The following is a 26,622-nucleotide window of genomic DNA, read 5'->3' on the forward strand; positions in this document are numbered from 1 at the left end:
TTCTCCATACAATGCAGTCCTCTGAAAAAGAGAGAAAAAAAAACGTTAATTAATTAATGAATTAAAGAAGGAAAATTGATCATTCACGGACTCTTATATGATTTACAAACTGCAGCAACTAGATTCTCTTTCTTTCTGGTCAGCCAAACAACCGCATTTAATTGAGTTTCAGTGTCTCCCTCCCATTATTCATCACGGGCTGCTAAAAAACATCCGTTTAAAACCCAATTTATTATAAGAGAAACTGACTCTTGCTACTAAAACTACATTCAAGATAAGCTTGGTGTAAAATTCTTCAAAGGCTTCTGTAATCAACAGTGCACCGAAGGTCACTGTTTTCCTATGCTTTCTTTCTTGCTTCTCTTATTTTTTGTTGAGCCCCAAGTGGGTTTTGGCCCAGTCTTCCCCTGTTTTTTCCTGTGATGTTGACAAGAACCCCACGTTGGGGCAGTTTGGGTTCTGTAACACTTCATTGGACACGCCGCAAGGGTCGCAGATTTGGTGAAGAGGCTGACATTGGAGGAGAAGATTGGGTTCTTGGTGAACAGTGCTGCCCGGGTCAGCAGGCTTGGGATTCCCAAGTATGAGTGGTGGTCTCAGGCGTTACATGGAGTTTCTTATGTGGGTCCAGGGACACATTTCAACAGTGTCGTCCCTGGAGCCACCAGCTTTCCTCAGGTTATCCTCCCTGCGGCCTCTTTCTATGCATCTCTCTTTGAAGCCATTGGAAAGGTAACCTTTACTAGTATTTCTCTCCTCTCCCTGTTTTCCTCTCACTTCATCCAATGTTTGATCTTCCAGATAATGAGTTTTTGATTCAAAAACTTGATTTTGGATATGGGTTTTCGATAGTATAAATTGCATATAAGCACATTTGCTTGCTTCCACAATTGGATTCAGTAATGGGGTTGGATTTATATTTGCATTTTGGGGTATTTTTTGGTGGGGGACAAAGATTGTAAGTAAATTTATGAGGTTGAGAAAGGTATGCTATATATTCAGTTCTGTTTCCATCTTTAGAAAAAAGGAGCCCCTGATCACATGAACAAGACAAGGAGGTCTAGTCTTCGATTATATCCATGTCTTTGTGTACCATAAACAATTACTACATCAAGTGGCTACCATATTTTGCGTTCTTTATTCATTTCTTTATAGTTAATGGGTTCTATTCGGATAAGCTTTTTACATGATGATCCTTGGCTCGGCCAATTGGGAACTTTTTGGATTAGATTTTGACTGTCTTTGTTGTTTGTGGATTTCGATTATGCTTATACTATTATTGTTGTCTTAAGGACTTGGATTGTGGTTTTGCTCTGTTCACCCGTATCTTAAATTTGATTCACTAGTGAAACAGATTATCAAATAATAAAAAAATCTGAGGATTTTTCTCAAATTGATTGAAATAATTGTTTAGATGTAGTAGCTGAAGCCATAGTTATTGGGCTCGAAATTATGTATTTCTGCCGTTTCCAGGCAATTTTCTACTCCAGAGATGTATATCATCTTTTAATGGTTGGTCACAGGAAGTAGGTGGAATTTTAAATTTACCTGAAAACTTCCACCTGCAACAGGACTTTTGTGGATGACTTCCAGCTTCATTTGCAAAACGTATGAAGTAGACAATTTCCCAACATTAATGGGATGCTGTACTGTATAATGTGCTGGAAAATCTAATACCCAGATCTTTTGAAGTTAATTACAGCTAATTTTTATCTGTTTAATGGCTTGAAAGATGATATCAGTGGTCATGAGCAGGTGGTTTCCACTGAAGCCAGAGCAATGTACAATGTTGGATTAGCAGGGTTGACATTTTGGTCCCCAAACGTCAACATATTCCAAGACCCCAGATGGGGAAGAGGCCAGGAGACTCCAGGAGAGGACCCACTGCTTTCAAGCAAGTATGCATCAGGTTATGTCAGAGGCCTGCAACAAAGCGATGATGGTAGCCCTGACCGGCTTAAGGTTGCTGCTTGCTGCAAACACTATACTGCCTATGATTTGGATAATTGGAAAGGAGTTGATTGCTTCCACTTCAATGCAGTGGTAATTTTCGTTTGAAGTATGTTCCATTTCACTAATATTTCTGTTTTGTACTACCAACACTCTTGCATATTCTGTTGGGTGAGTTAGGTGACAAACCAAGATATGGATGATACATTTCAACCCCCATTCAAAAGCTGTGTTATTGATGGGAATGTTGCCAGTGTTATGTGTTCTTACAACCAAGTTAATGGGAAGAAAGCTTGTGCTGATCCTGATCTCCTCTCAGGGATTGTCCAAGGCGAATGGAAACTAAACGGGTATTATGAGTTCTACCTAATCTATAAATACCATTTACAGTTTGGCTGAGCTAATGCTATTTACATGAATCTTGGGCTGCTGCAGATACTTAGTTTCGGATTGTGATTCAGTAGATGTGTTCTACAATTCTCAACACTACACCAAGACACCTGAGGAGGCTGTAGCCAAGGCTATATTGGCAGGTGACTTCACTGCTTACATCTTTAAATTTATTGCTTCATGTACATTAATACAGCATAATTCTTGACTCTGAACAATACTAAATAGTATGATTTACGCAAATAGAAATGCTTAGTGGTTAGTTGATAAAGGGGTTTGTGTTGTTGCTGAAGTGCAACAGGGTTGGACCTCAACTGTGGATCTTTCCTTGGCCAACACACTGAAGCTGCAGTGAAAGGTGGACTTGTGGATGAGTCTGCAGTTGATAAAGCTGTCTCCAACAATTTTGCTACACTGATGCGACTTGGCTTCTTTGATGGCAACCCAAGTAAGGCAATTTATGGGAAGCTTGGTCCAAAAGATGTGTGAGCATCAGAGCACCAAGAGCTGGCTCGGGAAGCCGCCAGGCAAGGGATCGTGTTACTTAAGAATAGCAAAGGATCCCTACCTCTGTCTCCCACTGCCATCAAAACCTTGGCAGTAATAGGACCCAATGCCAATGTCACCAAAACAATGATCGGAAACTATGAAGGTATTCAATGATTAGTGCAATCTCACTATGTATCTCTGCATTCTCCTCAACTAGCCATGTGGCCAAATGATTCAAGTGTTGTTACTTTTGCTGATATTATTGGAAAGTTTTGCAGGCACCCCAGGTAAATATACAACCCCTTTGCAGGGCCTAACGGCCTTGGTTGCAACTACATATTTGCCGGGATGCTCCAATGTGGCATGTGGCACTGCACAAATAGACGAAGCTAAGAAAATAGCAGCAGCAGCAGATGCCACGGTTCTTATAGTCGGTATTGATCAATCTATAGAGGCGGAGGGCCGTGACAGGGTCAACATTCAGCTTCCAGGACAGCAGCCACTTTTGATAACAGAAGTTGCCAAGGCATCCAAAGGAAACGTGATTCTTGTTGTAATGTCTGGAGGGGGATTCGATATATCATTTGCTAAAAATGATGACAAAATTACAAGCATCCTGTGGGTCGGTTACCCTGGTGAAGCTGGTGGAGCTGCCATAGCAGATGTGATCTTTGGTTTTTACAATCCAAGTAAGTCCATCTCTCCTTGGATTAGTTTTCAACTTATCAGACATTTTTCATTTTGGTATAAGTCTTATAACCATGAATCATTATCTTTCAGGTGGAAGGCTACCCACGACATGGTATCCTCAGTCGTATGTAGACAAGGTTCCGATGACAAATATGAATATGAGACCAGATCCTGCCAGTGGCTATCCTGGTCGGACTTACCGGTTTTACACTGGGGAAACCATTTACACATTTGGAGATGGACTAAGCTACACCCAGTTCAACCACCACCTTATTCAAGCACCTAAATCAGTCTCCATCCCCATAGAGGAGGGTCACAGTTGTCACTCATCAAAATGCAAGTCTGTGGACGCTGTGCAGGAAAGTTGCCAGAATTTAGCCTTTGATATCCATCTAAGAGTCAACAATGCGGGAAACATAAGCGGAAGTCATACAGTTTTCTTATTTTCTTCTCCCCCATCAGTACACAACTCACCCCAGAAGCACTTACTGGGCTTTGAGAAAGTCTTTGTGACTGCAAAAGCTGAAGCCCTGGTGAGGTTCAAGGTGGATGTTTGCAAGGATTTGAGCATTGTTGATGAGCTTGGAACCCGAAAAGTTGCCTTAGGACTGCATGTGCTTCATGTGGGAAACTTGAAACACTCCTTGAATGTGAGGATTTGAGTACTCTTCCAGCAGAAAAATGCTGGTCTTCAAATGAAAAGGGTAAAGATCAAGATGGAAATTGAACTACAATAAGTTGAGAGAGTTAAAGCAAATTCTCAAAAATATGTCATTTGGCCCCAATTTGTTCAAATCAAAATTTTGAAATCCAAATGAAGTTTCCATTTTGAAATTTCTTCCTGTTTTCCTGTGTGTTGTAGAGGCGGAAAAAATGCATGGTTTCTCAGCGTAGACAAGCAAATTATCAATACCCAAGTTTAATTGAGTTTAATTTGAACTTAATATTCTGCTGTTTTTAATTTATTGAAAAACAAGTTTTTGTTGGGTTGGCTGGCTTAAAATGCCTGGTCAAGGGTTGGCTTCTGTGGGACCAACTGCTATGATCTCTGATCTCTTATCTCATATCTATAGATTAGAGTTTTATCTCTTTTGATTCAAGAGCAATGTTTTACCTCAATCCATTAAAATTCAACATTGGGTTGATTAAAGGCTATGAGTCTTTGTTTGACTGAGAATAAAAATTAAATTCCAAAGGCTTATTATTGAATTATAAGTTCTAACGGCGACAATCTTTCTTAATAGAGGTATTTGTGCCTCAACTTATCATTTCTTTTTTTCATAAAAAAAAGGAGATTCATTTTGTATTGATATAAGGTGGAAAAATTTGACTTTGTTTTGATTGATTTTTTTTTTCCTTTTAGATCTTTAGTTTTTGCAACACTCAAATCCAACTTCTTACTCAAAATCAAATTTAAAAATTTCTTGTATTTATTGACTTAAAATATATCAAACCACCTTAATTTCATAACAATTCAATTTACCATAAATTAACAAAGTTGTTATAAAGAAAAATTGAATAAAACTAAGATACGAATGAACCAAAATTTCAGTAAGAGGATGTTTGTTTTTTTAGTTTTTTTTACTGAAAACAATTTATTTTTTATTTGTGTTTTTTTTTTTTTACTTTTTCGTGATTTATTATAAATTTTTGGTTGAATAGGAAAAAAATTAAAATATTTGACTTTTTCTAAATAGAAAAAATAACATATTGATTTTTCTTTATTTTTTAATATTTAATAGAAATAAGATATTATAAAAATAAATAATTTAATCCTTAATACTATTACACTATTTAGTTTTAATTTCTATTTGAAAAAAAAAAAAAACACAAGATGCACTGTTTTAGGAAGTGATCATTTACAATATAAATAATAAGCAGAATTTCTTAAATAGATTATTGTTGGCCTTATAGTTGAGGCTATTAAGGTTTATTACACTAGTTTATTCTAGTTGCCAATTGCCTTACTTCATTATTAAGATAAATCATTCCATTCTTTGTTATCTGGTAATTTCTCGAGTGGGGTTTTGGTTTAGAAGTTCATTTATGAAAGGAAGTTGAAATTTGAAAGGATTTAAGTCAAGAAAAGATTAACTAAGGTGGAAAATTTTTGTATTGATATAAGGTGGAAAATTTTGACTTTATTTTGATTGAAAAATTCTTTTTTGTTTTTTTTTCTTTTTTCCTTTTCGATCTTTAGTTTTTGGAACACTCAAATCCAACTTCTTACTCAAAATCAATTTAAAAAGTTTCTTGTATTTATTGACTAAAAATATATCAAACCACCTTAATTTCATAACAATTCAATTGACCACAAATTAACAAAGTTGTTTTAAAGAAAAATTGAATAAAACTAAGATACGAATGACCCAAAATTTTAGTAAGAGGATGTTTGTTTTTTTAGTTTTTTTTACTGAAAACAATTTATTTTTTACAAGTGTTTTATTATTATTATTATTATTATTATTATTATTATTATTTACTTTTTCATGATTTATTATAAATTTTTGGTTGAATAGAAAAAAATTAAAATATTTGACTTTTTCTAAATAAAAAAAGTAACATATTGATTTTTCTTTATTTTTTAATGTTTAATAGAAATAAAATATTATAAAAATAAATAATTTAATCCTTAATACTATTAAACACTATTTAGTTTTAATTTCTATTTAAAATTAAATAAATAAATAAATAACACAAGATGCTCTATTTTAGGAAGTGATCATTTACAATATAAATAATAAGTAGAATTTCTTAAATAGATTATTGTTGGCCTTATAGTTGAGGCTAGTAAGGTTTATTACACCGGTTTAGTCTAGTTGCTAATTGTCTTACTCCATTATTAAGATAAATCATTCAATTCTTTGTTATTCGGTAATTTCTCGAGTGGGGTTTTGGTTTAGAAGTTCATTTATGAAAGGAAGTTGAAATTTGAAAGGATTTAAGTCAAGAAAAGATTAACTAAACAAAAAAGAACATTATTATACACCTTTTCAATAACGGTTAATCTTTAATATTGAAAGCAAGTTTTGAAGTTAATATTTGAAATAAATTCACTAGTAATGATTGATAATCTACTGGATAATCAATCGTTATTATGAATATCAAAGATAAGATTGAATTGAAATGTTAAAGTTTTATAGGACATTTGTTTTTTTTGTTTTACTGGTTGTTGAAAATAATTTGTTTTCAGATTTTAAATTTTTTTTTTAATTTTTATTTAATTTATTACTTATTCTTAAATATTTTTCATTGAATAAATTAAACCAAAATATTTATTTTTCTTTTAATGAAAAAAGTAACATTTTTAAACCCACACAAAAATCTGAACCCCCAATCCTTGTCATCATAACGAGTCTCCCCATTATTTCATCACTTTACTTGAACCACCACCTTCTTTCTCTTCTTCCACTGCTTCAACTTCAATAACCTTTAAAATAATTTCTATTATTTTAAAATTTTTAGAAATATGTTAAATTATTTTTGATCAAATAAGAATTAATTTTAAAATTATTTTTCTTAATACATTAAGATGTTGATTTTTAGCATATAAAAGACAAACAACTTAATACTCGATAAAAATAAAATATTAAAAAATAAACAATTTAATACTTAATAATATTAAGTACTATTTAGTTTTAAGTTAAGTTCCATTGGAATTAAGTTAAAAAAAAAAAAAAAAAAATCCAACACCTCAACGAATGTTTAATCATTTTAAAAAGAAATGCAATGATAAATCCTTGGTCCATTTAATATTAAACATTTATGTGTTAAGCTAGAACAATTAAAAGCTAGAACAATCCTTGGTCCATTTAATATTGCAAGGATTCAATCATCTTTACCATCTATGATTGTCCTATGTACAAAGAGGGTAACAACCAAATTCCTAAGGATAGGTTTGGTTTTGGAAAGCACTAAAGAAAAAAAAATCAGAGAAAATAATTTTCTTATATTTGATTTCACTATGAAAAATACAAAATAAAATAAAAACATATTTAAAATTAATTAGAAATTTACGTATTTTAAAATTATTTAATTTTTATATAATGAAGGAAAATTAGTAAAATAGGTTTGAAATAACATATCAAAATAATTTATTGGCTTAAATTTTTTTTTATTCTATTTTCTTTCATTTTTTCTTTACTCTATTTTTTTCTCTTTATTTTCTTCTCCTTACATTTTCTCTTAAATTTTATGGGACCAAATATAGCCTAAGGGAATTCCGACACAAGGTTATAAACATTCTATAAGCACATAATAACATTACCGCTAATGTGTGGCTGGAAACAACCCACTTGCCTTCATTTCAACCTAACTACATAAACCTTAATGCAAATACTGGTGGCATATGCAAAATGAAGTAAGGGACACTCATCATTCACATGCAAAGGAAACCTAAGGGTTGTTTAAGTTAATAACATCTTATTTGCACCTCTTTGACTGAGATATAAAAGGTTGGGAGGCTAATTTTGATAAGTTTTTCTTCTCTTTTTCTTTATCCTATATGAAATTTTTTAGGCTATAACATAAAGCTAGTAAGGTTGAAGCTAGAATAGGTAACTCTAAGTTAGCGAATCTTGGTAATTTTCATCACAAGTAGGAAAGATTTTAGTTTAAAACTTATAAAATCCTATGACAAAGTAGTATTAATCCTTATGAAGGAAGAGATATATCTTTTATTAATCCTTATGAATTATGATATTAATGGGTAGTTATACTCAATGGAGTTAATATGTTAAAATTCAAAGTTGGTGACTGTTTGATGAAGTTATTAAATATATGAATAAGATGCATTGTGGGTTGTGGGTCATGTGCTGGACTTTGTGATACATATATACAAATAATCATGGTTTGAAATGTTACGAAATTTCAGTGATATTTCGCTTATGTCGGTCGACAGATCGATAAGTTCAAACATAGGCCAAAAGGCTTGGGTTGAACCTTGGTTACCACTAGGCCAAGTCCACGTTTATAAAATATATGTTTACAATAAATATATTGAAGTTCATTATTAAAAAAAATTAATTCTAATTATTTTATTTTATATTTTATATTAATTGATTAATGAAAGTATAAAAATCATTATTATAATTTTCTTAACAAGTCTTTTTTTTTATATCATTCATATGATAATTAAATATAAAAATATAAATATTTTAAAAATTATATATGTATCATCATTTATAATGCATTTGAATTAAATAAATTATAGTTTTAATATTAAATGTATTATCATTTATCTCATTAATCCTATTTTGAAAAACACTATCACTTCACATTTAAATTTTTTATATTTATCATTTTAATTTTATTTAATTTCGAATGTTTTTATTTTAAAATATTAAAAATACAAATTTATTCAAAAAAAATACTAAGATATATCAATAATAATAATGAATTTCTAATATTTTATAAATTAAAATTAATTTGATAAGATAAATAAATAATTATTAAGACCGATATATCCCTTTTTACCGATATTTTTCTCCTTAACCATACGTATATCAATTACACTTATAAAATAACTTTAATGTGTGTATTTTTACTTATTTTATCATTTTTTTTGGAGTTTTTCCAAATAATTCCATGAATTTTGCATAATTTTCGTCTCAGCCATATTTTTGTCAAAATCTCCATCAATATTTTTCCAATATATTTGTGTTTATTAATATTTCAAACCATGCAAATAACTAACTCCAGCATAAGACTCATGCATAAACAACATTGTAAATGGTGAGTATTGTAGATGGTGCTTTAGGGCACAGGAAATGGTGAATCCTGCATTGGTATTGAACGTGACTAAGAATTGGAAAAAACAAGAAAAAAATAGAGATTGACACCAAGGAAAGGTTGGCCTTATAATTTAAGGAGGCATGATTGTTGGGTGAGAGCCCTTAGAAAAAAAAAAAAAAAAAAACTGATTTTAGCATTGCTTTAGGTGCACTTGTGAATGAATGAAGGAGCAATAGTTCTTGGGTAAGAGCCCTTATAGAAAGAAGAGCAAAGTACCTTAGAGTGAAAGATCTAAAACATATTTTTGGAAGATCTTAGTTAGATAGTAGGGGTATAGATATATGTCCCTAAAATACAAGTTTAAATGGCCAATGCTATTGTGAGATTGGTGTATTTGAATTTCCTTGGTTGATGATGCTTATGGTGCTATTATTGATACCATATGATTTGAAATGTTATGCTACTAATTGTACATACTTATTGAATACATCACTTAGCACTTTATAACTTAAATTTTAACATAAAATCATTCTCTACTAGGTTGTGTAATTTATCCCTTCAACTCATTTTTCAACTTTAGTTGAAGGTGCTTATTGTATTGAAAACTTGATGCATGACTTGAAGGTGATTGATCCTCTTTGTTGTGTAAAATATTGGAATAATTGGAAAAATCCATTCCAAGCCTTGAATCATCAAGGTACATGCAACTATCTTCCTAGGAACACTAGATCTAGGCAATGAAAGCATTAAAAACAATAACACTCTAGATCTAGGTGCTAAAAAATATTACCTATGAAATGGATGTTCCCAAATAAATTCCAATTGAAGAAGAGAATGGTGCAAATCTTGAAAATCCTGCGATCTTTGTAGACATACTCGAATCTCTCCTTTCCTTATCCCAAAATTAGGTTAGGTGTATACAAAAACTTTTAGGCTATGTTTGGTTGGCTAGATATAGCATGGGATAGGATAAGAGAAAGGATATCATATCCTATCCCATGTTTAATTAGTGATGGGATAGGATTGAGGTTTGAAATGTCATGAAATATTATTGATATTTCGTTGATATTTTGCATATTAGAGGCCCCTAAAGTGAAATTCCTCATTGATAGCTCGATCAATGGAAAAATAGGATAATATCGGTGATTGATTACTACCGAAAAGTACTATTTTGTAGACCTAATTATAAGGGTTTTAAGCACCTTTGAGTAGTAATCATATTCATTCAACCTAATTAATTCATTAAGCTCCTTAGTAATTAGTTCTAACCATTTTTAGTGGCAAGTTTACATGTTTTTCATCAGCTTATGAACCAATTCAAGCATGCCAATTGATGGAGGAGCTACTTGGGCGAGTTAAGCAAGGATTTTGGACGTTTACAAGCTTGAATTTCAAGTGGAAACACGACCACAAGCAATGGGAACACCATTTCGCAAGGGGAGGCAATTCACTTGCCAAATGACCAATTTCGCAAGGTGAATTTCACCTTGCCAAAATTTCGCAAGTGGATTTAGGCACCTTGCGAAATTTGGACCTTTCATCTTCCCCCTTGCGAAATGCCTTTGAAATCCCCTGTTTTGAGACGCTGTTGATGATATTCCACTGCCGGTTCTCCAAGATATTTTGCTTGACTTTTAGCTTTGTAAATACCTATTTTACCCTTGTAATCAACCAATGAAAAGGTTGCTTTTGTAATAGCTCTTGTAATTTAGCTTTTTATTGTCTTTAAATAGAGGTGAAGAGCCTTAGACACGATCATCTTGTAACCTATAACTTTATAAGTTATAAGAGCACTTTTGTTCATACGCTTCTTTTCTCTTTTCTTTCTCATTTTCTTAGTAGCCAAACATCCTTGGAGGATGAGAGGCTAAAACCTTTTAGTTTCTTGAAGTAATGGATGTCATGTGAAGCTCCCGTGTCAGGATGGAGATTTCCAAGCCATAAATGTAAGTAGCTGAGCGTCATAAATTTTTTCATTCAAAGTAAAGCTTTTAATCCCTCTGACTTGCTTTGAATGGCCAATACTTGATAACATTTTGGTCTCAGTGGATTCTTATTGTTAGATCCACTGACGTTCATTAGTTATCTCCTACGAGCCATTGTATTGCAAGTCGAGGAGATGACCTATACCAATAAAAAGAGCATTTATGAGGTCCAGCTACCCTTTTTGTAAGTTTTCAAGGACTAAAACTCAGTTGTTAAACTCATACCAGTTCGGGAAGTAAGCATCACCTTAGTTACTTCCCCAACTCGAGGTGAAAAGTCCCAAAATCTCCATTTTTACACAGTGAGTTAAGCATGGCTATCCAAAGCTTTGAGAAACTTCTTTTTCCATATTTTAACCTATTTTCATGTTAGTTTAGTTTACAACACCTTCATCTTTTTATGTTTTCATCTTAACCTAATTTTTATTAAGAAAAGTTCACTCCATCCTCCGAACTTCACCAGTTAAAGTAAAAACCCTTCCCAATGTTCGATCCTAGAGCCACTATGCTATAGTAGCTTTGCTACTTTAGTGTAAGGACCTTAGGTATAAATTTTGTTGATACCCTTACATGCCAAGCTACCAAGAGTCGGGTTATCAAATGGCGCCGTTGCCGGGGAAGGTGCTACTTCACTGTGAATACATCAGCCCGAGGTAACTTGTGAGACTTCTCATGAGTGAGGTGAATTCTATCTCATTTTTCATTTACTAACTTTTTATTTTAGTTTTAGAACATTTTTAACTTAGTTTAGATAAGTTTCTTTTAGCTTTTAACTTTCATTTTTAGTTTATTTTTTATACTCTGTTTTTCCTTCCACATGCTCTGTTTTTTTTTTCTTTTTCTTTGTTTTGTTTATTTGTTTTGTTCCAGCTGAATCCGTGCATGCCCTATTGGATTAGAGACTAAGAGGGAAGGTTAGTGCGGATAGAGACTCCATGAGCTACTGAATTAGAGATTATTTTGGAAGTCATGGAGAATCAGCCAGAGGATCAACATTCACAACACGGGCAGGAGAATGATCCGAACTTGTATAAGTCCATGAGGGACAGGATGCACCCTCCGAGGATGAGTGCACCATCTTGCATCATTCCTCCTACAGAGCAATTGATTATCAGGCCACACATCGTGCCTTTGCTTCCTATTTTCCATGGGATGAAAAGTGAAAATCCATATGCGCACATAAAGGAATTCGAAGATGTGTGCAATACTTTTCAAGAAGGGGGAACAACTATTGAGCTTATGAGGTTGAAGCTCTTTCCATTCACATTAAAGGACAAAGCCAAGATATGGCTCAATTCCTTGAGGCCGAGAAGCATAAGAACATGGACAGAACTTCAAGCTGATTTTTTGAAGAAGTTTTTCCCTACTCACAGAACAAATGGATTGAAGAGACAAATCTCCAACTTCTCAGCACGTGAGAATGAAAAAATTTATGAATGCTGGGAGAGGTATATGGAGGCCATCAATGCATGTCCTCACCACGGCTTTGATACATGGGTTTTGGTGAGCTATTTTTATGATGGCATGTCATCTTCAATGAAGCAGATATTGGAGACAATGTGTGGGGGTGATTTCATGAGCAAGAACCCTGAGGAGGCTATGGATTTCCTAAGTTATGTCTCAGAGGTTTCCTATGGATGGGATGAGCCCAATAGCAGAGAAATGGGGAAAAGGCCAGTTCAGCAAATGTCAAGAGGGGGGATGTACAATCTGAGTGAAGACATGGAGATGAAAGCCAAGGTAGCTGCCATGGCTAGAAAAATAGAGGAAATGGAGTTGAGAAAAGTTCACAAAGTCCAAGCTGATTACTACTCAAAAAGTGCTATTTGATAGCTTGTAATTAACTCTTTTAAACACTTTTGAGTAGTAGTTATTGCCTTTTAACCCAATTAACATGTTAAGGACCCTTGCAATCAATTCTAATCAAATTGTGTTAAGTTTTGGTGTTTTGATAGCTTTTTGATCACCAAAGCAATCCAATAATGAGGGAGAGATGTATATAGTTCATGGAAAAGCTTTTGGAAGCTCAAATTCATGAAGAAACCAAGATTTGGAGCCTCATAGTCCTTTGCCTTAGTCGTTCAAAGTATGCAAGGAAAGAGCACTGGAGAGAGGAAAACAGAGTGAAGAAAACAGAGGACAGCAGCTGCAGTCTTCTTTCGCACTTTTGGGGCACTTCCCGAAGTCCATTTTCTACATGCGATATACCATTTCAAAGCTCAGGAAGTCAAGAATCCAATGCTTCAAACGATGCATAATTTGGAGTTGAAACAAAGGAGTTACAGCCATTTCAAGTCAATCACTCTAAGCTGAAGAAAGCATTTTGCAAAAGTGTTGCGGAATCACCCTTTTGTTGCGAAATGATTTCGCAGCCTTTTTGTACAGTGTTGTGGATTCCCTCCTGAAGTTGCCCGATATATGCCGCAAGTTGGAAGCTGAGCACCTCAAGATGAAAGCCAACTTCGCAGCCCTGCGAGAATAACCTTTTGCTGCGAAGTGATTTCGCAGCCCTTTTTGGATGTCTGCGAAATCTCGTAGACCTCGTTTTCACCTGCGAAATGGTCCTTAGTGCTTCCCAATATTTGCGACCGACACTTTGGGATATTTTTCTTCAGATATTTTTGTATGAATTTCCATTCCTCTCCTTGTAATCCACCAACCATAAGATTTCTTAGTTAGGAAGGTTGGAAAAACATCTCTATATATATTCCCTTGCATCCACTGTAATAGAAGTATGTAATAGATAGATATATCATATATAGAATCAACGAACAGAGCACTTCTCTGTTTTTCATATATATTCTTGTTTTCTCGTTAGTTTTCTTGTTAGCCAAACAAACTCTGAGGATTTTTCCTTAGAGGATGAGGGGCTAGGCTTTTTGTCTCTTGGAGTGAGGAAAGCCGGGTAAGTTTCCACATGCATAAATTAGAAGTTTTGTTGTTTTAGTTTTTAATGAAGAGAAAGTGTGACCCGTTAATGGTTTTTATCTTTTTAGTTAACTTAAAACGCCTTTAAATCACCTAGGCCAACACTTGGTAAGGCAAATGATCTCCGTCCATGGAGATTCACTAGTTTATCTCTTGCGAGCCTCTGGGAGGTGACTTGAAGGTAGGATTTTCTAGAATAGCCAACACTTGGTAAGCTTTTGGACTCCAAGGAGACATCCATTAGTTATCTCTTGCGAGCTTTTGACGGGTAATCCAAGGTTAAAGATCACCTTGAATGGCAAGTGCTAGGTGAGAGGTATGAGCCATTGCAAGGTGCATCAGTGAGAGGGATTTAGTGTTTGAACCCATTAATGGGAAGCATCTGTACAACACCGGTTAGAGAATTAACTATATGTTAATTCTCTAATGCGAGGAAAAGAAACAAGTGACCGGAACTCCCTTTTTGTATGAGGAATCTGAGCCTAGTGATCTGAAACTCCAAGAAACATTTTTCTTTGTAAGTAAAATCAGTTACTACTTTTGGTTAGTTTAAAACCAAACCTTTTTCTGCTAAAGATTATGTTTTCTTTTAAAGCTAACCTTGAAATGAAAAGGCACCAATTCAGCTTTGAATTAATATCATTTGCAAAGTGAAAACCCATCCCAGTGAACGATCCTAGAGCCACTATGCTATAGTAGCTTTGTCTTTGCTACCCTAGTATATGGTGTAATAGGTTATAAATTTTGTTGATTAATCCCTCAATCAAGGAGCACCAGCTGGACACGAATCAGCTGAGACACCAATCGGGCATGAATCACAAGCTATTTCAGAACCTCAACAACAAGCCAATCCTTGCTCCATCTGTCAGTTGTCATTTGAACATATGATGGAAGAATGTCCCACCATTCCAGCAGCAAGAGAAATGTTCGGGGAACAAGCTAACCTGATTGGCCGATGGAAGCCAAATTCAAATGCTCCCTATGGCAACACATACAACTCTAGCTGGAGAAACCACCCAAACTTTGCATGGAAGCCAAGGCCAAACCCATATCAGTCACTAGCCCAATCAAGCCAACAGAGTCAAGGTCAATCCTCAGTTGAGCAAGCACTCATAAGCCTTAGCAAGGTTATGGGTGACTTTGTGAGTGAGCAAAAATCCATTAACTCTCAACTAAATCAGAAGATTGACAATGTAGAGAGTACATTGAACAAGAAGATAGATGGGATGCATAATGAGTTGTCTCAGAAAATTGACAACATCCAATATTCCATCTCAAGACTCACAAATTTGAACACTGTCAATGAGAAAGGGAAGTTTCCCTCTCAGCCTCACCAAAATCCTAAGGGGATAAATGAAGTGGAATCCAAAGATGAGGATTCTTCAAAGGTGAGGGACATGCAAGCTATTATCACTTTGAGAAGTGGTAAGGAAGTGCATCAGCCGGAGCATGATCAGAGGAAAGTCAAAGAAGACAAGGCTGATAGAAAAGAAGAAAAGAAGAAAGAACAAAAGGGAAAGGAAGTTCAGATGAAAGAAAGCATCATTCCTAGCATGGATGAGGAACCTCAAATTCTTTTAAAGGAAGGCATGATGAAGAAGCACATGCCTCCTCCATTTCCTCAAGCCTTGCGTGGGAAGAAACCGATCAAGAATGCTTCTAAGATTCTTGATGTGCTAAGACAAGTGAAGGTGAATATTCCTTTACTTGATATGATCAAGCAAGTACCCACATATGTAAAGTTTTTGAAGGACTTGTGCACTGTGAAAAGAGGACTCAATGTTACAAAGCAAGCCTTCCTAACCGAGCAAGTGAGTGCTATAATCCAATGCAAGTCTCCAATCAAATACAAAGATCCGGGGTGTCCTACAATCTCAGTCAATATTGGAGGAACCCAAGTGGAGAAGGCATTGCTTGATTTGGGGGCAAGTGTTAACTTGCTTCCATACTCTGTATACAAGGAGCTGGGGTTGGGAGAACTCAAGCCAACATCGATCACCCTATCCTTAGCTGACCGATCAGTGAAAATCCCTAGGGGGGTAATAGAGGATGTATTGGTTCAAGTTGACAAATTCTACTATCTAGTAGATTTTGTGGTGCTTGATACGGATCCCATTGTCAAAGGGATCAACTATGTTCCAATCATCCTTGGAAGACCATTCCTTGCAACATCCAATGCAATCATCAATTGTAGGAATGGGGTCATGCAACTCACTTTTGGTAATATGACATTGGAACTCAACATCTTCCATCTATGTCAAAAGCACATCCATCCTGAAGAAGATGAGGGCCCAGAAGAAGTGTGTATGATAGATACCCTGGTGGAGGAGCATTGTAATCAGAGTATGCTTGATCAGTTTGAAGAGAATCTAGATGAAATCCATGAAGATCTTGATGATGGGTTAGCTGAACCCATGGGAATGAATGCCGTTATGTCAAACTGGAGACAAAAGCCAGTGATCCTCCCTTTGTTCAAGGATGAGGAAGAGATGAAAGAAGCTAAGGATGCAATCCTTAAGCTTGAATTGAAGACCCTTCCTGCCGAGTTGAAGTATGCTTACTTGGAGGAAGGCAATAAAGCCCCAATGGTAATTTCTTCTTCTTTAACCGTTTCACAAGAGGACAATCTTCTAAGAATCCTTAGAAAGCACAAGAAGCCCATCAGATGAAAAATTTCTTATTTGAAGGGGATAAGCCCATTGATTTGCACGCACCATATTTATATGGAGGAGGGAGCTAAGCCAACTCGTCAGCCACAGAGGAGATTGAATCCTCATATGCAAGAGGTAGTAAGGGCTGAAGTGTTGAAGCTTCTTCAAGCGGGCATCATTTACCCCATTTCAGATAGCACTTGGGTGAGTCCAACCCAAGTTGTTCCAAAGAAGTCCGGGATAACCGTGGTCAAGGGGGAAAATGGAGATGAAGTGTCCACACGCCTCACAACTGGTTGGAGGGTGTGCATTGACTACAAGAAACTGAACACAGGAACGAGAAATGATCACTTCCCTTTACCTTTCATGGATCAAGTCCTTGAGAGAGTATCTGGGCATCCTTTTTATTGCTTCTTGGATGGGTATTCCGGGTATTTTCAAATAGAGATTGATGTGGAGGACCAGGAGAAGACTACCTTCACTTGTCCATTCAGCACCTATGCTTATAGGCAGATGTCTTTTGGATTATGCAACGCTCCTGCTACCTTCCAAAGATGCATGCTTAGCATCTTCAGTGACATGGTTGAACGAATCATGGAAGTCTTCATGGATGACATAACTGTGTATGGGACTTCTTTTGAGGATTGTTTGTCACATCTTGAAGATGTTTTGAAAAGATGCATAGAGAAAGACCTCGTACTCAATTGGGAGAAGTGCCATTTTATGGTAAATCAAGGTATTGTTCTTGGGCACGTAATCTCAAAGAAGGGTATAGAGGTAGATAGAGCTAAGGTGGAACAAATTGTGAAGTTGCCATCTCCCACCAATGTAAAAGGAATAAGGCAATTCCTTGGGCATGCCGGGTTCTATAGGAGGTTTATAAAGGATTTTTCCAAGATTGCCAAACCTCTTTGTGAATTATTGGTGAAGGATGCCAAGTTTGAGTGGGATGATAAATGTCAAAGGAGTTTTGAGCTTCTTAAGCAATTCTTGACATCAGCGCCCATTATGAGAGCACCAAATTGGGAGTTGCCATTTGAAGTGATGTGTGACTCAAGTGATTATGCCATTGGGGTTGTTTTGGGACAAAGAGAAGATGGTAAACCTTATGTGATCTACTATGCAAGCAAGTCTTTGAATGATGCTCAAAGGAATTACACCACCACTGAGAAGGAATTACTTGCTGTGGTGTATGCTTTGGATAAGTTCAGAGCTTATTTGATAGGGTCTTCCATTGTGGTATTCACGGATCATTCAGCTTTGAAGTATTTGCTAACCAAGCAAGATGCCAAGGCTAGGTTGATTAGGTGGATACTTTTGCTTCAAGAGTTCAACCTCCAGATCAGAGATAAGAAAGGTGTTGAGAATGTGGTAGCTGACCACTTGTCAAGGCTCAACATCGCTCATGACACCCATGAACTTCCCATAAATGATGATTTCCCTGAGGAATCCTTGATGCTTATGGAGAAAGTGTCATGGTTTGCACACATTGCCAATTACTTGGTCACGGGAGAAATACCAAGTGAATGGAGCTCTCAGGACAAGAAGAATTTCTTTGCCAAGGTCCATGCATATTATTGGGAGGAGTCTTTTCTCTTCAAGTATTGTGCGAACCAAATTATAAGGAAGTGTGTGCCTGAACAAGAGAAGCATGGGATCCTATCTCATTGCCATGGGAATGCATGTGGAGGCCACTTTGCCTCTCAAAAGATGGCAATGAGAGTTCTTCAATCGGGTTTTTAGTGGCCCTCACTTTTTAAGGATGCCCATGAGGTAAGTAAAGGATGTGATAAGTGCCAAAGACTAGGCAAGCTTTCAAGGAGAAACATGATGCCTTTGAACCCCATCTTGATAGTGGATCTTTTTTATGTTTGGGGCATAGACTTCATGAGACCTTTCCCTATGTCGTTTGGCCACTCCTACATCTTGGTATGAGTTGATTATGTTTCAAAGTGGGTTGAAGCTATACCCTGTAGAACCAATGATCACAAAGTGGTTCTCAAGTTCCTAAAAGAAAACATCTTCTTGAGGTTTGGAGTGCCTAAAGCAATCATCAGTGATGGAGGCACTCACTTTTGCAACAAGCCCTTTGAAGCTCTTTTGGCCAAGTACGGAATTAAGCATAAGGTAGCTACACCTTATCATCCTCAGACGAGTGGCCAAGTAGAGCTAGCCAACCGGGAAATTAAGAACATCTTGATGAAGGTGGTGAACACCAATAGGAAAGATTGGTCTGTTAAGCTCATTGATTCCCTATGGGCGTATAGGACGGCTTATAAGACTATCCTTGGGATGTCACCGTACCGTCTTGTTTATGGCAAAGCTTGCCATCTTCCCGTTGAGATTGAGTTCAAGGCATGGTGGGCCATTAAAAAGCTCAACATGGATTTAACTAAGGTTGGGCTAAAGAGGAGTTTGGATTTGAATGAGCTTGAGGAATTGAGAAATGATGCCTATCTCAACTCAAAAATAGCTAAGGAAAAGCTAAAGAGATGGCATGATCAGTTGGTGACCAAGAAAGAATTTTTCAAGGGACAAAGAGTCTTGCTATATGACTCTAAGCTTCACCTATTTCCGGGAAAGCTCAAATCAAGGTGGGTAGGGCCTTTTGTCATCCACCAAGTACACTCACATGGAGTAATTGAGTTACTCAACTCAAAAAGTGCAAAGACCTTCAAGGTAAATGGGCAAAGACTCAAGCCCTACATCAAGCCATTTTCCCGTGACAAGGAGGTACTCATCCTCCATGACCCATCACATCCTTGAGAAAGTGTGGTAAGTTGATGAGCTTAGCATGAAAAGCTAAGTGCTCATCTCTTTTTGTTTTAATTTTAGTATTACATTCTTGTTTACTTTGCATTTTTAATACTTTTGCACATATTTTGTTTAGGTTTCTTAGTTTTGATTTTGATTTTTTATGTTTTTAATGGAGCTTTGATGTCCAATAGCAGGTACGAAAGCTCACAAGCTCACAAATGTGGAGAGAAAAGTGAAATAGGGGAGAAATATATCTAAGTCCAAGCTTAAAAGCCCATTTCGCAACTCAAAAAGTGAGTTGCGAAAATTTGGCAAGGTGAATTTCACCTTGCAAAATGCACATTTTGGCAAGATGCAATTTACAACCTCTCGGGATTGCACTTTCGCAAGGAGTAACCAGTGCGAAAATTTTCGCAAGTCATTTTTCACCTTGCGAAATTGTTTTCAAAGCAAATATCAAAATGCAACCTCTCGGGATTGGTTTTTAAGGGGAGTAACCAGTGCGAAAATTTGGCAAGGTGAATTTTCACCTTGCGAAATTTTTTCTTCATGCTTACCAAGGATATGATTCTTTTTAAATTCATTTTCAAACTTCATATCAGAGATAGGTCATTTCACGATGAGATCTGTATGGAGCATGAGACTCTCCGCCTATTACCAGAGCTAGAGGAGTCATACCGCCTTCTGCAGAGGTACCACATCGAGCCATTTATGACTCCTAGGTCCTTCTATTACCCTAGGGTAGTCTTAGATTTCTACCAAACTATGACTACTAGAGGCGTCCAGGACCCCATAGCCATTCATTTTTTTATTGATGGCCAGCATGGTATTTTAGAGGCCCGAGATATAGCCGCCGTTATGCATTTTCCGCCTATCCCTGAGGACCTTGGTTCCTTCCGGCATTGATCTCAGTATTCAGAGCCCGACATGGTGTCTACCTTATCAGGAGGTAGAGTCACTGGTAGGACCATTTTGAGGAGGGAGCTTCCTCCACGGATGTTACTTATCAATTTGGTGCTCCGCACCAATCTTTTTCCACTCCAGCATGTCTTCCAAAGGAGAAGTGCTATCCTAGATGCGCTTTATCGCATCTCTGAGGGATTCTACTTTGGACCCCACCATCTAGTCATGGCTGCTCTTACCTATTTTGAGGAGAAGGTGCATAGGAAGCGCCTACGCAAAGCTGGTACTATTCCACTCTTATTTCCAAGGCTGATCTCTCAGGTCTTAGAGGATATGGGATACCCTTCTCAGCCCCACCTAGAGCGTCGTCATCATTGTCAAGAGCTCTTTACCAGTGAGAGTTGGACCCATTTCTTAGACCGCTCACCCATGGACCAGGGTATCCCTAGACCATTAGCTCCCGCGCCTCCAGCTTCTCCAACGCCTCCCGATTCTCCAGCAGCCTCAGCACCTACAGTACAGACATCACCAGAGCAGGACCCACATACCACAAAGCCTTCTTCTTCAGTACCTGCTCCAGTGACTTGCACTACTGATACTCCCACACCACCAGTCACTCCTACTCCAGCCTATGCTGAGTCTTCAGCCGGGCCATCCATCACTGTCTCCACTACAGAGTTCAGAGCTCTCATGTCGTCCTTTCACTCATTGAGCGCCTCTCAGGCCACCTTAGTCCGTGAGATGCAGGCCATCAGACGACAGATGGATACCATACAGACACATCAGGCTCAGCATACAGCTATTCAGGCTCAGCATACAACTATCCTGGACCAGCACTCCGCCATGCTCTCTCAGATCCACCATCACCTGGGCATATCACCTCCTCCACCTCAGGAGCCACATCCATGATTGGATATTTCTATCTCCATTTTGTATATGTTTTTTGTATATGATACATGTTTTATATTCTGAGATTGTATGTACCTTATGCTTATATCTTGTACTCAACTCTCTCAGTTTATATAAGCATCATTTTTTGTATCTTATTTCCTCTCTCACGTTTCTTATGGTTTTTGAATCATGTGAATGCACTCACACGCCTTGAATACCACATCACCATAAGGTATATCATTCCTTCCTCGTCTTTTTCGATAGAAACATTGGGGACAATGTTCATCTCGGTTGGAGGGAGAGTTAAGGAAGTAAGTATTTCCTATTTTAGTTAGTTATTTTGTTGATTTAGCATTTTTTGACCTTTTTCAAAAATTTTTGTTTCATTCTCTATGGTTGTTAAAGATAATTTCTCAAAATAAAATAGGATAAGTCGAGTTTTAACTTAATTACTTAAGTCTTAGAGTTTGTTTTATGCTTTCAAAGTTGATAATCTATTGAAGCCCTCTTTGATTTCGAACTTATTTCTTCCATTTCAAGCTTTACACACACCGTGCACATTAGATCCCGGATATATGATGTAAAACTTTCTCACCCTCTAAGCTTAGGAAAATTTTGACTTGGTTCATTACTTAACCTCTTTTTAATAGTGTTGGGACACCTCAAAAAGACCAATGAGTCTTAAAAAATAATAATAATAATAATAATAATAAAAAAAAAAAGAATAAGCTTCTATTCTTTCCTTGAAACCTAAGCATGATCTGAAGGGGTGGCGAAAGCCTTTAAAACCCGATGCCCTAAACCTTGATTGGTTGGGAGTCATCGATCCTCTGCTTGCTACATAGGTGAATTGGTTAAGTTTAGTGAGTAAAAAGAATTGTGAATAAGAAGGTGCATTTCTAACCTATTAAGAGTTGGTTAATTTTGCCAAAGTTTGAGAAAAGCTTAGGTTGGGGGGAGAGGATAGTTGTACATACTATATCCGGAAGCTAATCTCATTAACACTTAGCTCATTATGGAAGAGTTTGATCCGGAACCTTGACAGTAGAGATTCTTTTGATACTTAATTGCATAATCTCCATTCTTTGTACTTTTTGTTTAAGTTTTAGCTTTGACAACTCCTATTGCATTTTGAATCTTCATATCTTTAGTTCACCATGTGAGATATGTTTTGATATCAGTCATGCCACTCAATTATTTTTTGGAGTATTTTGCATGACATCTTTTATGTATATTATTATGTTTGCTTAGTTTTTATCTCCTCCATTGCTAAGGGACTAGCAATGAGTCGATTGGGGGGTGTGATTACTACCGAAAAGTGCTATTTTGTAGACCTAATTATAAGGGTTTTAAGCACCTTTGAGTAGTAATCATATTCATTTAACCTAATTAATTCATTAAGCTCCTTAGTAATTAGTTCTAACCATTTTTAGTGGCAAGTTTACATGTTTTTCATTAGCTTATGAACCAATTCAAGCATGCCAATTGATGGAGGAGCTACTTGGGCGAGTTAAGCAAGGATTTTGGACGTTTACAGGCTTGAATTTCAAGTGGAAACACGACCACAAGCAATAGGAACACCATTTCGCAAGGGGAGGCAATTCACTTGCCAAATGACCAATTTCGCAAGGTGAATTTCACCTTGCCAAAATTTCGCAAGGATTTTCCTCATGGTGCGAAATTTGGCCCACCTTGCGAAATTTCACAAGGTGGATTTAGGCACCTTGCGAAATGCCAAATTTCGCAAGGTGGCTTTTCACCTTGCGAAATTTGGACCTTTCATCTTCCCCCTTGCGAAATGCCTTTGAAATCCCTTGTTTTCAGACGCTGTTGATGATATTCCATTGCCGGTTCTCCAAGATATTTTGCTTGACTTTTAGCTTTGTAAATACCTATTTTACCCTTGTAATCAACCAATGAAAAGGTTGCTTTTGTAATAGCTCTTGTAATTTAGCTTTTTATTGTCTTTAAATAGAGGTGAAGAGCCTCAGACACGATCATCTTGTAACCTGTAACTTTATAAGTTATAAGAGCACTTTTGTTCATACGCTTCTTTTCTCTTTTCTTTCTCATTTTCTTAGTAGCCAAACATCCTTGGTGGATGAAATCCCCAAGGATGAGAGGCTAAAACCTTTTAGTTTCTTGAAGTAATGGATGCCATGTGAAGCTCCCGTGTCAGGATGGAGATTTCCAAGCCATAAATGTAAGTAGCTGAGTGTCATAAATGTTTTCATTCAAAGTAAAGTTTTTAATCCCTCTGACTTACATTGAATGGCCAATACTTGATAACATTTTGGTCTCAGTGGATTCTTATTGTTAGATCCACTGACGTTCATTAGTTATCTCCTACGAGCCATTGTATTGCAAGTCGAGGAGATGACCTATACCAATAAAAGAGCATTTATGAGGTTCAACTACCCTTTTTGTAAGTTTTCAATGACTAAAACTCAGTTGTTAAACTCATACCAGTTCGGGAAGTAAGCATCACCTTAGTTACTTCCCCAACTCGAGGTGAAAAGTCCCAAAATCTCCATTTTTACACAGTGAGTTAAGCATGGCTATCCAAAGCTTTGAGAAACTTCTTTTTCCATCTTTTAACGTATTTTCATGTTAGTTTAGTTTACAACACCTTCATTTTTTTATGTTTTCATCTTAACCTAATTTTTATTAAGAAAAGTTCACTCCATCCTCCGAACTTCACCAGTTAAAGTAAAAACCCTTCCCAGTGTTCGATCCTAGAGCCACTATGCTATAGTAGCTTTGCTACTTTAGTGTAAGGACCTTAGATATAAATTTTGTTGATACCCTTACATGCCAAGCTACCAAGAGTCGGGTTATCAGTGATATATCAGTGTGGTCGATAAAATAGACAATTCATCGCCAAGAATCGGGCTAGTTGCAAGAAATCTATAATATTTAGATGATTTTTTCTCAAAAAGTTAGCAATGTTTCGAGTGCTTCTCCCTTCTTTAATCAATGGCTAGATTTCACCCAAGGTGATCCAATGGCTAAAATTTACTCATGTTTTTAAGAAGGCCTTCAACGGTCAGATTTATAATCCAAGGGTGGAAAATGAATCTTGACTTGATCCAACATTTAGGAAGGGTTTCCAATAGATAGATGAAGATTTAATGGCCATATTTCATCTAAATTTTGATCCAATGGTTAGAATTTAAAGGCAATGGTTTTTTGACCATCCAAGACTAGTTTAACCAAATTTTTTTTCTATAAATACCTAAATTTCATTCCATTTCATGCACAAGTGAATTGAAAGGTTCTTGATCTTATATTGCTCCAATAGTTATTTGTAATTTCTCTCAAAATTCTTTAATTTTGGGAATTTGGTGTTGAATTTGTGGATTAACTCCAATTCAAGGCTAACTAAGGTATGTTATAATAAATAGTACTTTTATATATGCATGGTTCAATTTTATTTTTAGTTAGTAATATATTAATATTATATTGTGAAACATACAATAGTTTAATTGATATTATCTAATTAATATGTTTTCAATCATTTTAAAGAAATTAAATTAATGGTCTAATTTGATTAATTTTAACATTAATGTCAAATTAATTTTAATAAATTTCAATTTCAATTGGTAATGCTAGTTATAAAGTTTAAGAATAATAGTAAATTAACTTAGATTTTTAATTTTAATAATTGTAAATTAGTTTTATATTAAAGTTAAATTAAAGTGATTTGTGTAATTAATATCATATATATATATATATATATATATATATATATATATGTATGCATAATTCAATTTTAATTTTAATTTCAATTAGTACTGTTACTTATAAAGTTTAAGAATAATGACAAATTAACTTAGATGTATAATTTTAATAATTGTAAATTAGTTTCATATTGAAGTTAAATTATTAATTAATTAATCTAATCTAAAAAAAACCTCAAAATAATTAATCATAAATTTTTAAGCAATCTTTCATTTTTACCAAAATGTCCTTACACATAAATGATCAATTCTTCATAAAACCTTAAAACTTTATGCCAACAAAGATTATGAGCTCAAGCGGGGATCACTAAGACCCATAGGAAAATACCGAGTCTCTTAGAATCTAATTATAAAGTTGACTCAATATTCCATTAAAGAAAGTCAATTGTGCTCCAATAATCTATAACATTACATAAGATGAAAATTGATTAAAGCTAATTTAATAAATTCCTCGGGTTTGTGACCTACTATCCATTGGACTTTGAGCCGATATCCATAATCTAATGTAGTGAAAGCCATCACTCTCTCAAGATTAGCTCTACCATCCTTGAGTCCCAAATCCTCATATTACTTGATTAATTGACTTAATCTATCTCACAAAGAGCATATGTCAATCTCTACTAAAGGAATTAATATGACTACAGATTTCATGATTACAAGTCCTTAAGATAACCTAAGAGGACACACTATCTCAAACCTATGAGATATCATGGTGTCTATCTTAAGAATACCTATTGCTACCTATCCTAATCAATAGTAACTCAATCCATAGGGAATATAAAGACCTTAGAACTAACTCAATATTCTATCATGGTTGAGAGACCATGCGACATAGTCACTTGGTGAAATCATGACTACTCGATAGCTAACGTCATGATGCACCATAGGTTTTGTCTAATGTGTAACCATACACACTAGTGCACTCAGTATGGGAAACCTATCTAATGACCAAGACAAGTCATATCTCCAATTAGAAGGTAGTGCACTTCAGCCTCAAATGAATTGCTTAAGTTCATGAACTAAGTGTGAACTACTCATCAAAATACAAGGAACCATGACTTCAATTTTTTATGCAACTCCTAATGCACCTAAGTCATGTATATTACAAATAATGTAGTCTTGAATGCTAAAATAAACCATAATGTCAAAGTGAGATAGTAAAGTGAATCTAAAAACTCATAAATACATCATGTCATACTTCTAAGGGCTCTATCCCAACAATTGATAACCTACCAAATTAGATGCATAAAATTCATAAATAAAAACTTGAACTTTGTAGCCAAATCTACAATTTGATATAAAACCCTGTCAAAATGGCTAATGAAAAGTGATTGATATTACAAAAGAACATAAAACTAATGTTGTGAAATGGGTTTTCAAAGTTAGTAAGTGCTTTAGGTATGTGATAAATGAAATCAAATATCCAAAGTCAAAGTCAATGACAAATGGTTATGTGAAGAACTTCTTGGTTATGTAGAATTCTCTCATATTCAAGATTTCTTATAGTTTACTTTT

General features: G+C 35.7%; 1 pseudogene; it reads left to right on the forward strand.

The window, feature by feature from the left end:
• The first annotated feature begins 202 nt into the window (after window positions 1-202).
• Window positions 203-4,361, forward strand: LOC100262672 (beta-xylosidase/alpha-L-arabinofuranosidase 2-like; annotated as a pseudogene).
• The last annotated feature ends 22,261 nt before the right edge of the window (window positions 4,362-26,622 follow it).

Source organism: Vitis vinifera, chromosome 12 (genome assembly GCF_030704535.1).
Source record: "Vitis vinifera cultivar Pinot Noir 40024 chromosome 12, ASM3070453v1".
Classification (NCBI taxonomy): domain Eukaryota; kingdom Viridiplantae; phylum Streptophyta; class Magnoliopsida; order Vitales; family Vitaceae; genus Vitis; species Vitis vinifera.